Raw genomic sequence first — 14908 nt, 5'->3', positions numbered from 1 at the left:
CCAGAGACCATGAGCACACCAGAGGCACTCAGTCACTGCAGAGGTGCTGGCAGTCCTGCTGTCTCTGGGTGGGAAGCGGCGTAGCTGCATCATTGCAGTCCTGGTGAAAATCTAATAGCTTGAATTTGGTGCCTTGCTCATGTGGGGCCAGGCTGTTATCCCCACTGAGGAGGGTGCTGGGCTGTCTGACTTGCACCAGTGCTAGTTCAGGGCCCACTGAATCTCACTGCATTGCAAAGTAAAGAAACTTCCAAGGTTTTTGTTTCCCCTAACAAAGAAAGTTTCACTGGTTACCTCTTCTGAACCTTTCCCGGTGGGTTCCCAACTTGTTGCTGTTGCAGAGGAACAGGAAAGCAGAGTTTGGCTGTGAGGTCAAGGAGGAGGACCGTACCCAGCCAGGGCTCTTCAACAACCCTGCTCACCGAGGGAGTGCTGGTGCTTCATTTAGAGATCTTCCAGGCTTGGGGATGAGTACTGCACTGTATTGTCTGTATTTCTGTTTTCAAATAGCTTAGTTTGACATAGCTGAGGAAAAAAAATAAATGGTAGCTTTTCACTTTGGTAGTGTTTAATAGTAGTTCTTTTATGCTAGCAAACAAATACTGGTTTCATCCTCTGGCTGTGTATTGACATTTGTCTCTGAAACACTTTAGCTACAGCACAAGAAGTGGAGTTTCTGCATTAACCAAGGCCAACAAGTACAGTAGTGAACCTCTGCTTCACAACACTGCTTAATGCACAAACATTTGTGGTGCATACATACTTTGTTTATAATCTCATCATTGTGTATATGGATTTCATTGCAAACTGTGTGATATATCATTCCATCTCTTACAGCATAGAAATAGTGTAGAAAAATCAGATTGAGTCCTTTATTTATAGTTGTCAAGAACCAGATGACAGAAAACATCTTCTGCTTGAAGAATGATTACTGCTAGTGTTTCCTGGGAACCCCTTTCATCAAACAGCGGGAATGTTTCTTGTCCTTGGTATCACATCTGCAATGTTAGAGCCAAGAAAATGTCAATAACTCCATTATTAGGAATCCCTGCTTTCAAGGATTAATAATTTCACACATACTCACACACAGGCAAAAGCATTTGAAACAGATTTGGCACGAATATTTGTAATCCAAGAGCAAAGCTTACTTTTACTTCTGCAAAATAGTCTCTGCAGTTTTGAATCTGAGAGGACTCTCAAGGTGCCTGCTTTTTTTTTTTTTTTTGAGCCAGTTGTTTGGAAATGATACAGTCTCACTTGCTATCTGGCAAGAACTCATTTTCGTCTGAATTTCTCAGTAGGGAAAAAATGTGGTTTACTTTGTCATGCTTTCTTGATTTTCTAATGGAGTTTTCTCTAGGTGCCAAGGAAAGAGAGATGGTGCAGTCCAATTGGTACAGCAGAATCCCTCCCTCACTTCTAAATTTATCCATTAAATATTCCAGCCTCCCATTGTTTAAAGCTCCTTTATATGTAGCTGAGTAGTATGTGTAAGGAATCCTATGCAAGAAAATGCCATTGCTTATAGAAACCAAAACCCCAAGTAACTCCCCAAGCACTGGAATAACATAAGCCTGTAATTTACTGTGAGTTTTGTTTTGAGTTTGATCAACTTCATTTTTACAAAGATATGAACTGTAACTGAAGTTTTCCCCATAGCTAGACATTTATAGTCTCTCTTTCCTTCTTTCTTTCCCTCTTGCCCTTTTTTTCTCCCATGTAGATTTTAATTAGCTCTTTCTCTTCCTTTTTTAATTAATTTGGCTGAAATTTGTACTTTTGACATGTTTCCCCTCTTCCTGTTAGATTTTTTTTCCTTTAAATTGGTGAACAGGTCCAAAAGCTATTGCCAGGTATTCATATTTGCACCTAATTAGAAATACACATACAGTGGAAATACACAAACCTCATTAGCTTAGAAAAGCAGGTTTAAAAAAGCCCTCTGGCTCTCTCAACTTTCATGTGACACTGTCTCAGTTGTCTGAGAATGCCTGATAATCTAAGAACCTGCAATAATACTGTGAATTTCTCATCAATCATTGCCCGATGATCTTTGGGCACCTATGCAAAATGTAAATAAGCCAAAGTGCTAAACGTAAGGCAATGTGCCCAGTTTCATCTTATTATACAACTGGCAAGTTGCTAAATTACGGAAGTGTTGGTGAAGATGAATTTGAACAGATGTTTTTTTTGTGGTGGCCTAAAATTTCATGTCAAAATCCAGGACTTGGTAGCATTCAGAACACCCACACTGTTGTTGATGATGAAGGAGTACAGTCCAGTTCATCTTATTCCAGAGAGCTGACAACCCTCCTTTGCATTTCTGGACCGTTGGCTTAAATAATTCACTTGTTCCATACCCATGTGCTTGCTTCCTCCCTCATTCACCTATCCAAGGTATGAACAAACTTCCTGAAGTTATCCCTTTATATTTCAGCTTGTAAAACACGGCATTGCAGGACTTTTGCACAAGCCGCCTTGGCTGCTGCTCCTGCCATTAAGCCGTGGCGTGATGGGTGGAGTGAAGCGGAGGAAGCGGCAGGCATTTGATACACCCATCCATGCACGTAGCGCTGCAATGATCATCAGTCAAGTTGAATGTTAAACATCGCAGACTAGACAGCTTGAGTAGGAAGTGTACGCTTTCATGAGGAGTACTCTTTATTCTCTTGTTAAACTGATACAACTGGGTCAGAAACAACCGAAGTGAGTTCAGGATTAATGTGTTAATGGCAACCAACTCTAACGCTGACATAACAGTCACCCTTTTCCAGTTGAGGGAAGGGGTTAAATGAACTCTTAGGCAATCTGTGCATAGAATATATCTCTTCTTTGAGTTGAAATGATGCTGGCTTGGAATTGCAAATGTTTCTAAGACCATCATTTGTATTTGGATTGACCTTTGGACTTCACAACGTGCTGCAAGAGCATCTGCAATAAGAAATGTGGGCCAGCCAAGCTCAAAGGTCCCCCTCTCCCTGGGGACTGTCCACACCAAACAACGAAACCATAAGCCTGCAATGAGAAGCTGAATGCGTGGAGAGGAATGTCAACCTAGATAATACTCAGCTGGCATAGACCTGCATGCCATGTCTGGTCAGTTCTTTAATAATACAGAGAAACCAGAAAGCCACATCACAGGTAATTTTCAGATAACCTCAGTGGGAAAAGCCTGATTGAACAAAGTTGCTGAGTGCTTTGGCTTCAGTTAGAGTACTCACATACTAAAACAAGCTGAAGTGTCCTGCTAAGTGGTGCCCTCAAAAGGGAAAGACAGCATATGATATCTGAGTGCTGGGTAGGGTTCAAAACCTACAGTAGGTGCCCTGTATGGCCGCCTACTTTCCCAGAGAGTGCTTTAGGGACTAATCTGGTGTTAACTATGACACTTGGTAGGACACATACTTTTGGCAATGAAGATTTCCTATTATTATCAGATCAGGGCAATTTGCCCTGTAAAAATAGTTTCTGCTGCAAGACCGATAAGACACCTTTAGTATAGTCAAGACAGATACCTCCAGACCTGGAGAACTGGGAGAAAGTGGAAAAGTCAAGGCAGTTGTTTAATGGCTGATAAGTAAGTTGTGTGTATATCAGTGACAGATAACAGTGCTCATCTTCTCCAGGAGTTTTGTAGCACGATGTGTCATCTGTTCTTGCCTCTAGAAGTCACCCCAAAACCTGCATGAGATATTCTGCCTGTGCATTTTTTTACACTTGAATTAAGCTGGTATAAAACTGGTGGAATAGAGATCAGCATCAGGGCGTCTGCCATCAATGTCCATACCAATGACAAGGCTTAAAAAGTGCCGATTCCCCAGTAGTGTAGAGAACAAGTGCTGCAGTGGATTGTATTTCTGGTACTATTATTACAGAGAGACTTGTAAGAAGCATACATGCTGTGGATGAAATGGGTATGGAATCAGAGAGGCTAATGATAGAAAAAGGCCGCTTATGTCAACTGCTACATTTCCCTGCTGGTGTAGGATTGTTCCCAATGAGATACAGTGTATTTTTAGTGCTTTGTCCAGTCTGGTTTTATATGTAAATAATAAAGATTGTCAGTCATAAAGGAGCCTGAAATAGTTTTGTTCTACTTCTGTCTTCCTCTTCCCTCCCTCCTGCCCTCCTTGATTTCTTATTCAAGTGAAATGAGAGCAGGAAAGATATCTATACTTTTTTTTTTTTTCTTTCTATCTGTTCTCTCCTCTTCGTTCTACTGTTTGACCCTCTTCATAGACAGGATTTCTCTGACCTGATTTTTTAAAAATTGTATTTGGACGGTACAGTTTTATATGCTACTCTACCACAGGTCTGATTTAGGAGTCCCTTCAAAATGTGGAAGCTCAGTTTGACAGGAAACAACCTACTTGCAAGCCAACCTGGAAAATAAGTAACAAGCAAAGCAGTGATTTCTGCTCAGATAGGAACTGAACTGAAGCTTTTGCATATGCTTTCTTGTGTACTGTGTCTCACATCATCTTATGAGTTGCTGAGGGTCTGCTCACTGCCCACCTGCCCATTACGCACAGCCTTCCAGAATGATGGGCTAGGATGTGGTTTACTTTGACATCAAGTATAAGCCATATCACACAAGAACAAGCCATTTAACAACAAAATAAAGCAGTATTTTTGGTATAGAAAGAGAACTGCATTACTACTTCAGCATTTTCACATAAATACCCTTCCGTGTCTGGGAGAACTATTTCCCTTTTTTGACTTTGCACCCTTAGAGAGTTGCATCTCAAGTGGGCATAAACTGGTATGACACAGCTTTCAGAAAGTGAAATGTTTGGCTTGGAACTCATCTGTATTAGGAAAAAAACTTGTCCTCAGTCGTTTGTCATTGCACGTGCTGGCAAGTCAAGTGGAGAGGCTGAGGAAGTTACAGCTGAGGTGCCATTATCCTGATGAGTGAAATGGCCCTCAGCACATCTTGTCTTTGATCCATATGCAGTCACATCTCTGTTTTGAGTCTGGTGAGCATAATACTTTCTAGTCAGTGAAACAGTGGACAAATTAATGCCCTCTTTGTTCCTGATGGGAGAAACCCATCTAAATGGTAGCCTGAATGAGAACATAGAGAACAAAAAGACCTAAGGATTGAATTAATATCAGGGAAGTGTGCGTGTCCTGTCTGCAGCAAAAGAAATAGAGAGATGGAAAATGAGGACACACCAAAAAATTACTTGTCATCTGTTGTTAAGATAAAGCTGTGGGGAGAGAGAGAGACCAAGGGAAAAAAGAACTTGTGTTATGGACTGTGCTAGCTGAAAAGAGTCTTGAAATAGAAACTGCGTCCTATTGTTCGTCCATGCTGAGTTCAGAGAAATAGGGCTCCTGACATCCCCTTTCAATAATCAGCCTTGTACAAAGCACCCAGCTCCAGCATCAGCTGCTTTTCCCAGTAGAAACAACCTTCAAGGTACCCAATATTGGCTAACTGCTGTGGTTGCTTTGAGGAAAAAAAGCTGCTTTTTCTCAGAAAAAAAAAAAAAAAGGGTGAAGCAGAAGGTACTTGCTTAATCCCCGTCATCCCTCAGTGACAGGCTGCAGTGTCCCGCAACTTTGGGAAGCCCCCCCAGAAGCTGCTGAGAGAGAAAGGGGCCTCGGCCCTTACTTACTCCAACTTATTCCTGATTTACTCTCCTGAGAAGAAACAGTATGCAAGAGGATGAAGATAATCTGTGCAAAGAGGAAAAATATTCCATGAGGGAGGGCAAAAATGCACTGAAAATTGAGTACTATTGGAGACAAGCTGCCGCCAGCTTCTTTTGGAAGCTTGGAGCTGCTGGAGAGAAACGAGACTGTCCAACTTCATAATTTATAGGCCAGAAGACTTCAGGCGTATAGGGTACTGAATGGGTGTCGATCCACCTCTTTCTGAGAACTGCTAGTTCTAGTTTCCTTCCTCTTATGGTGTCTGCAGCACCCTGCTTCACCAGGCCACAGCCCAGGAACATTTCCACAGTTGTTATTGGACTTATCCTGGTGGTATTTCAGCGAAATATAGAAATACTGCTATCTGTCTAAGAATTGAAGCACAGAGGCTAAGGGCAGGATTCATCCTGCATGGCTTTTTATATCTCATCTAGACTCTAGGGTCAGCAAAGCCACGGAGATGCTTCCTGGGCCCAACTTGCCTGACCTTTTTCAGGCATGTAAATATGGTGAGACATGCCACAGTGTCTGTCTTTCCATTAACAGTAAAGGGAATCAAAAAATAGGAATCCAATTCTCATATGCATATGCTTGCACTGTAGAAGGCTGAATTCACATAGGTCTTCACCAGCCAAAACATCTGCTTATGGGCGATTGGAAATAGGGATTGGAGCAGGAGCTGGGACCCTGGTCTCCCAGAAACCAAAAGAGTAGCTCTGAATTTATAGCTGTCCTTCTCTGTATGTGGTTCCTCACGTTTGTGACATTGATTTCTGTATCCACGGTGAAACAGGCAGTTTACGCATTTGTTTCTAATAGAATACTCACCAATAACCAGGTTCAGGCAATCAGGAAAATCACATCTGTGTCTTAGCAACAGCAAACATTGCTAAATCAAAAAATGGTCACCAACAACCTCACACTCTTGTCCTTCCACTGTCACAAGAGAAATGAATACTTTTAAAATCAGTTCAGATTTTTTAAATGGCTTTTTTTTTTTTTTAATCTAATAACTGCTGATCCAACCTTTTGGATAGCTTGATTTTTACTTTTCATCATCTTCCATCTTGCCATGCTACCTTACAACCTTCCTCCTTGACTTGCTGTTGCGTGCCTGGCTTTCTGAGTATGGTCTTTGGGGTCTTTCCCAAGAAACGTCTTTTGCTGCCTTCCTCTTGTTGCAATTACAGGATGCATTTCACAAGCTCAGTCCCTGGGTCTTTACATGCTCTGCCTGTAACAAAGTCACCCAGATTTCCTCAGCTCTTTTTTTTTTTTTTCATTTTTAACAACTCGCTTCACAGCCCTCATGTCCCATTTTGTCTTCTATCACACAACAACCAACATTTTGATTTCTTCAGTGTATTGGTGTTTCCATGGTGAAGAGAATATTATCATCTTTTCTTGTGGCTTACCAGCTTTGAATGGTATAAACTACAGATTGACTTCTTAATCTTTTAGCATATTTTTCTGCCTCGAATCCTTTGCATTCAAGTTAAATACATTTTAAAACCAGGTGATTAGCAGATATCTGCACTTCAAGGCCAAATAAACTAGTAGTCTGACTTCCAGAAAATTTCACCCAGTTGCCCTTAACCTGGGTTCAACATTGTGTATTTGCCTAAAGCATGTCTTCCAGAAAGGCACCTGGGCTTGAGATAAAGGATTCACCTCTTCATGTGGTAGTTTGTGCAAATAATTAATCATTATCTTAAAACATTGTGCCTTATTTCTCATTTGAATTTTTCCAGATTTAACTCCCATATATTGATTCATGTTTGGCTTCTGCTTGATTAAAGTACATAAGGTACTTATAATAAAACAGTATTCAATCTTCTCTTTGACAGGCTAAACATATGGAGCTCTTCAAGTCTCTCGCCTGATGCTCTTCCTCAACCCAATCAGGGAAACGAATTATGTTGCACTCAGTGTGCTATAGGGGAAGGCATGGGAGCGTGGCTTGCACAGAAGCATCGTGCTTCATCAGGGCTTGGGAGAGAAGGCAAAAGAGGAGGCGAGGAGAGACCAGGCAGGGCAGGAGAAACACAGTTCCTTAGGCAAGCTGCAAAGAAAATCATCTGAGGATGAGAACAGGGCTGTATGGGTGCCACAGCTCTGCAGTTACTTACCTGCTGCTCTGGAGAAGTGGCACGGGGAAGTGACTGCCTACAACAACATAACGAGTCTCTGGCTCTCTGCATCAGCTGGGGGTTTGACCCGAGCAGGGTCCGGAAACTCACCTGGCAGGGACAGGATCCAGATTTCTCTGCAAACTTGGCCAAGTAATCAGACAAAAGCATTTACTCTTCATCGTAATGTGCTTTAGCTAGAATAAAGAGATGCTGCTAGGGAGAAAAAGAAAACGGTTTTTATTCCATTCCCTTGAAAGGAATGTTTTGTCAGTCGTGTATCAAAAAGCATAAAACCTATCTGGAAGAGTATTAAACCTCTACCTCTACTCTCATTACCAAAACTGTTTCATTTTAGAACATAGTAAGCTGAAAACATGATCTCATTTCTATATATGTTGGCATTTTTCATCTGCTTGGATATTTTTCTGCAGGATTTTTTTTTTCTTAAATATATATTTGGGTTTTATATCGTGCTTAAGCAGGTAAAATTATTACTTATTTTTAGCTTTTTAAAAATTGTATACACAAGATTAAGGACAAGATTCATGCACAGCATACATGCACTTCCTGAAGATGATTATACAAGATTGCTTCGAGGAAAGTATATTAGGGTGAGCAGGCCCAATTTACAGGTTTAAGATTACAATATTAAACTTTTAAATACCACATTGCCTCATCTGAAATAGCTGGTGTGTGGTTAGTTCTGTGTCCTTGTAGAATTTTAAAGCAAAACCAAAAATGAGCTTGGTGAGCCTAGACAAATACCTTGAAGCATATGAGATTTTTCCAAGCTGGGCCAACTTCTTTTTTCTGGGTTGTATAGTAAGTCAGCTGCACCACATGAAATGTATAAACACATGGAAAATTATAAATATTGCCAAGGCTGTTTGATGTGATAATCTATCTCCCTTGACTGTTGTGAACACTTCCTATGTCTTGCATTTTCTTAAAGTGGAGTTTGATATATTTACCGTAAGCCCAGTGATTCGGAGCTTGAGCAGTAGAGAGCTCTTTACTCCCATCCATAGGTAAAAAGGGAAAAAACAACCATAGGATTGCTTTTTATCTAACTGTGAGAATAAAGATGCTTCAGAGAGGAGAGGCTTCTTGCTGTTGCGTAGAGGTAAACAGGGGAGGACATGCAGCTCCCATTTCCATAGAGCTGTTAGCCAGGGCTTCTTCTGCTGCATAGCACAACGTGTCCTCAATGTGTGCTCACCTACATCAGGTGAACCAATATTATGGTTTGCCACCTCCAAGAACACTGCCTTGCATCCTTCTCCCTCCTTCTCTACTCATGCCAAACCCCATCCCCGCTCCCGCCTGCACGGTCCTGACCCTTCCTCTGTGCTCTTCAGCTGCTGCCATGAATTAATTTGGGTCCTTCAGTCAGGAAACAAGCACACTTTTCTTTCTTTTTGACAGGTTATTTTTCTGCCTGACCAGGGAACTGCACAGTGAGTCCAACGAGCCCTGGAGTAGATGCATGCCTTGTTATGAGGCTGGGCTCCTGGCTCCCCTTCCGTAGGGAGCAGCCGTCCCTCTCTGTCCAAAAATTCATTGAGTGACAGGGCCTGCTGGGCCTGCAGTCTGCCATAGGATGTGGGAAACAGTTGCTTGAGGATTTTAGAAAAGCACTGGTACTTTCTCCTGAGGCAGCTGCTCCACCTAGGGCTCTCCATGTTGGGTATCAAGTAAAATGCATCACAGCAGGCTTGGCCTCGGGGACTCAGATGACAGCACAGTACCTAAGGTGTCAAAAGACCTGGCCGCCAAATGAGGAAAAAGTCCCAGACAGATCGCAGACTGTTTGTAATGCTTGCAGCCAGGAGCTCCAAGGAGAAAAGTGTCCTTTGCTCCCCTTGCTGGTGAATGAAGGGAAAGCCCAAACGTGGAGACTTCACACAGGCAAACTGCAGCAAACTGCAGGCCAGTGGGAAATCATCACAGCTAGGACTGAGATCCCAATGGACTGCGGTAGGGTCCAACAACTTTCTGGGATGGAAGAGTTTCTTTCTGAGCAATGGAAGCCCATGCCAGCTTCCTACACTGGGAGAACTGACCACTGGGAAGGTGGACATGAGTGGCGAAGGGTCTGCTGGGCACTGACGTGTGGAAGATGGGAAGATGCACATGGATGATGTTTAGAAGTTGCATTCACCTGTGGGGCACCCACACATGGAAAGTGTGAAATTAAATTAACAGACTGCTGCTAAAGGTGGCCCAGGGAAGCCTGTTACTCATTTGTACAGATAATGGCTCTGCTTTCCCGAGCTGTTATCGTGTTCCTTTCTCTCCCCCTCTTTAAAGGTTTTTTCTTGCTTCGTGCTCAGGCTTGTGAGAGGGGAAGTGCTGCTTGTTCAGGACATGGTAGGAGCAGCATCTTCCCTCTGCAAGGTTCGGCTGCAAGTGTGAACGGTTCTTAGGAAGGACCCTCGCGTTTTACATGGTCAGGTGCTGCCTCTCACAATTTGCTGGATGGTTGTGTGCTCCTGGGCACGGGGGACCTTGCAGGTGCTCTTCATATTTATGAACTTATTTTACATTACCGTGCACTGAGTTTAACAAGAGCTTAATAGATTCTTTATTGCTGGGGGTTTCTGATACCAGATCAGACAGATGTCTGTTGGGAGTAGAGAGTCATGCCCTCAGGAAAATAATAGACCAATGATTCCTGAGGAATCATACAGCCCTCTTTTCTGCTGTTCTTTGCTGACTTCTTCAGAGACCAAAATCTATAGGAAAATGATGGTAATACTAAATTCTGCCAGTAAATGTTTTACACAGTGTTTTATAAATATGGCACAGCATTTCAGGACTGCTAGATGTTCGAACACTGCTACCTCAGGAGATTTAGGATTACTTCATTATTTCAGGCCACTTTTATGTAATAACTCATGTATTATGTTGGAATAAAACTGAATGCTTATATACCAAAGATCAAAAATTGGACTGTTGGCACTGACTCGGGCAGTTCTCAGTACCAACTGACTCTTAGGATGAAAGCTTATGATTTCATGCTTTGGCCTTTTCATTGCCCCAGATGACATGGGGTTCAGTCTCTCACCTGGTTCATTAAGAAACATGCAAAATTCCTTCTACTTAAATTTTATTTTGTCCTGTTTCTCTCCCCTTACTATTGTGGCCTCTTAAAAATTGCTAAAATCTAGAAAGCATAAGAAATGTAAGATCAAATTTTAAACTGTTCACACCAATCCCTTTACAAATGCGTATCCAAAGGCACCCATAATTTTCAGCCTTCTGACTAGTGTTCATTAGCAATTTCAAAGGCTGGCCCTGCTTCCTTTGGCTTGGACTTGAAAAGATGCGGTCTGGATGCAAATTTTCCTGCATTAACTATGGTATTGGAACTAAACAGGACATCTCAAGTCCCTTACATCTCTTATTCTTGAAGTCCGTGGATGGCACAAGGGCTTTGTTTCCCTTTGCAAGATGTCAGTCTTCCACATAAGGCAATTAAAGAGGGTCTCCTCAAAATACCTGTTATTTGGTGTCAAAAGACCAGGTGATAAATTCATACCCACTAACATGACTATTAAAGTGAAATGTGTAATGCTCCTTTGGATGTGCCATATGCGTAGTCACTAAATTCAACAGCTCAAACACCTTCTCCCAGTGCTAGCTCTGCTCTGTTCCAGTTGGCTCCTTCGGTGCGGCTTTGCAACACACCAGATATTTCATTTACAGCACAGAGGTGTATGCCTGAACATATTTGCGGGCCAGGAGGGAATTTTGGCTGGAGAGATTTTTTTTTTGGAACAGGGAGTTAGAAAAATCCTGCGTTGAGTTGGCAGCGGTGGCTTGGTACGGGTTAAGGTGCCAGTTCAGCCGTGCTCAGCCCCTGAGGGGTGGCAGGCAAGTGCTTTGCTGAGCAGGTTCCTAGGTCACCTCCGAAGTTAGCCCTGCTTGTAAGGAGACCGTGTGTCTCCCATGCAGGTTTGGCATATGCATGCAGGCTGGTAAATGTATAAAACAAAGCACTTGATGGAAGTGGAAATGCCAGCATGAGAAAGGACTATGTCAGAAACCATTTTTCTAGCTGTCCTGGATATTCCTTTTTTTTTTTTTTTAATTTTCTTTTTTCCTTAAACTGTATAGGAAGTGAGAGAAGTGAACAACGTCTTTTTTACCAATGTGAAGTTCAGCCTATGGATGAAAAGCTGGCCCAGGCTTCAGCTTTCACAGCAGGTTTGAGAAGTCTGTATCCCATGCTATTAAAAGTGACTGAATCTTGGAAGTTTATCTCAATTTCACATAAATTTGAATAACCCAGAAATTTAACTCAAGTTAAAACAAAAATTTAAAGAGATTCTGAATTCACGGGTAGTTCTGTTTATAGAGCCTCTTCCAGGCAGATTCCACATGCCTTCAAGAAAGAGTTTAAGTTGTTCAACTGTCATTTTGTCAGTATTTTAAAAGAGATTGCCCTCCCCTTGTTCCCTGGATAATAGCTGCATTTCCAGTGGAGAGAAGCCCCAGCTGAGGGTATGTGGGCATACAAGTAGTATTTGAGAGCATACAGATCTAAATTTTTAACCTGGCTCCTATACAGAACCGAAAACCTGGATTCAGATCTCAAGCAATCCAGAATTCCTGAGGTGCCCTTATTTATGGTTTGGATTTGGGCTGAAGTTCAGCTCTACAGGAGCAGTAAGTGAACTAATGCATACAAGCGAATCACTACCAAAATCAACTTATGGTAAGACATTATTAACTTCTTCAGTGAACAGAGCCAAAAAAAAAAAGATATAATTTAAACTACCACTGCTTTCCCCCTTGCTTTTCTCCATCCCATTCCAATATTATTCTCTTATAATCTCTCTAAAATTATAGATGACTCAAAAAATAATGTTTGGTAAGCACAGTCATATGCTTTTCATCAATATTTTATTTGGAAACATGGTGAAGATTTGTGTTGCACAATGAAATATGTCTCTCTCTAACCATCATTTTCTAATGGACTTTTTCATGTCCCGTAAAATGTGCTAATTTTTACTTATCCTCTGCTGTCAATGAAACAAACTATTATTTCTTTCCGCAGAACCAAACTCCAAAGAAGAATGTCTGGAATATCAAGAGTAATGACGTACAAAGTCTCTTCTGGCCCCAGTTTCTATTGAAAAATAATTGGATGATTTGGAGATGCTTAGATTTCATCTAGCCTGACACTGTGAGTAATTCCATGGTGCCTTCTTGGCCAAAGATCAGCCATTTAAGCACTTGGTGAAAATCTGTTTGGATGGACTCGGTGTAGGAATATGTCAGATAGCAGCAGAGTAAGAATGAAAGCTCTTTGGAATAGCACGGCATATGTTGTCACAGCATCTAACGCCCTACAAATGGCATCCTGATTGTGACTTCAGGTTTCTGCTGCAGTGTAAGTAATAAATGCTGAGTATTCGAACCATAAAAGTAAAGCTGGCCTGGATACAAATGGTAATGTGATGGGCAAGGAAATTCAGGTGGTGGAATAGGCCCTTGTGTGGTGTCAATTATCATGGTACCATGTGACGCTAGTGGAGCTATGATTTACCCAAAGAACTGCCTCTTTGTCTTGCCAAGGAATCACTATAAGGGGTGTCACCTCTCAGAATGGATTCATGAACCAGAACAAAACACATGCCAGCTTGCCAATGCTCTTATTGGGATCACAATTTGCTACAAATTTTTAATAGGAAACAATTAATAGAAGAATGATTTTTTTTTCCCTTCCAAATCCTTCAAATAGTCATGTGTGTGCTTTTTTTGTCTTTTGGTTCATTTGTTTCCCAGTGACTTTTCCTTCTGTTCCTTTTTCCTGCCTTATTGTTGATGGATTTTGAAAAGGTTTTTCAGATGTTCCCAGACTTTTAGATCATCAAAGGAGAAAGATATTTGGGAGAGGACTGCAAGACACATGTGTGATAGAGGGAGCCAGGGTGAGATGAGATGGGGGAGTGGGGCCAGCTCGTGCTGCAAGATGGGGGCACTGGTGGGGTCCCTAGTGGGGTTGCTGCCCCAAGCCACTTTGCACAGCCAGCTCCTGTGCTGATTTTTCCCCAGCCTTGGGAGTGCAAGCAGTAACCTGGGAGGGAGAGAGGGAATCATAAACAAGGAGAGAGAAAAGGTGGAGATTTTACCAAAGCCAGCACTCAAGCAGCAGTTCCCCAGACCTCCCCGCTGTGTAATGAAGTGAGAGGGTGAACTTTAGGAGGACGAGGTGGCCTCTCCCTCCTGCTGTTTTGGAGGTGAAAGTGAAGAAGAATGTGTTAAGCGGAACCAGCTCATTGCTTGCTTTTGTCTTCTTGGGCAGGCACTTATTTCCATGTGAATAGTTGCATTTGAACAAATATATATTTTTTTTCTTTTTTTTTTGATAGCTCGGAGTTTGTTTATTTTTTAACAAACCCTCCTGTAATGAAATATCACACGGTGACACGTACATCTGTCAGCCAGCGAACGCACCCATCAAGGGCTGTGAGGCATGAAGCTTTGCCTGTTCGTGCCTAAGGTGTGCATGCACAGGCTGACAGGCACAGACTGGGGTATGTGCTATTGCTTATTCAGGGCAGCCTGGAAAGGTGGTGTCTTGATTTCACTCTGGCAACAGGGTAACTGCTGAGAGGGAAGCAGGAGGATCGGAAAGGTTAAGTGTCGTCTGGAGTCAGGCATTCTCAGACAGCCCCATGACTTCATATGAACTTGTCACACGCCGAGTCATTATTTTGGACAGAAACACAGCCAAGGCAAAGCTGTGGTCTGAGCTCTAGACGCTACTCCAACACACACAAGTAGATATATGAACTTTTCTCTCTACCCAAATAAATGAATACATAAAAACAAAACACACACACACACAAATTGTAAACCCCAATGATGCAGACTGGTTAATGCAGGAACTAGCAGGATCTCAGGTCAGTCTGCGGTTCCCCTCGTCATGAACACAAGTGCAAACAATCTTCCTGTTCTGATAACAAGGAACTTCTAACATGGAAGAGTCCCATATTCCATGTGACTTCAAGTGCAACTACAGTACTTCACAGGTGCTGTCTTTCAGTAATATATTGGATACTGACGGTCTGAGGCTCTGCCCTCTCTTCATAAAGCAGCTCTTC

The sequence above is a fragment of the Egretta garzetta genome, unplaced genomic scaffold (genome assembly GCF_000687185.1).
Source record: "Egretta garzetta isolate BGI_Z169 unplaced genomic scaffold, ASM68718v1 scaffold1099, whole genome shotgun sequence".
Taxonomy (NCBI): domain Eukaryota; kingdom Metazoa; phylum Chordata; class Aves; order Pelecaniformes; family Ardeidae; genus Egretta; species Egretta garzetta.
Note: the sequence above shows the minus strand (reverse complement) of the source record.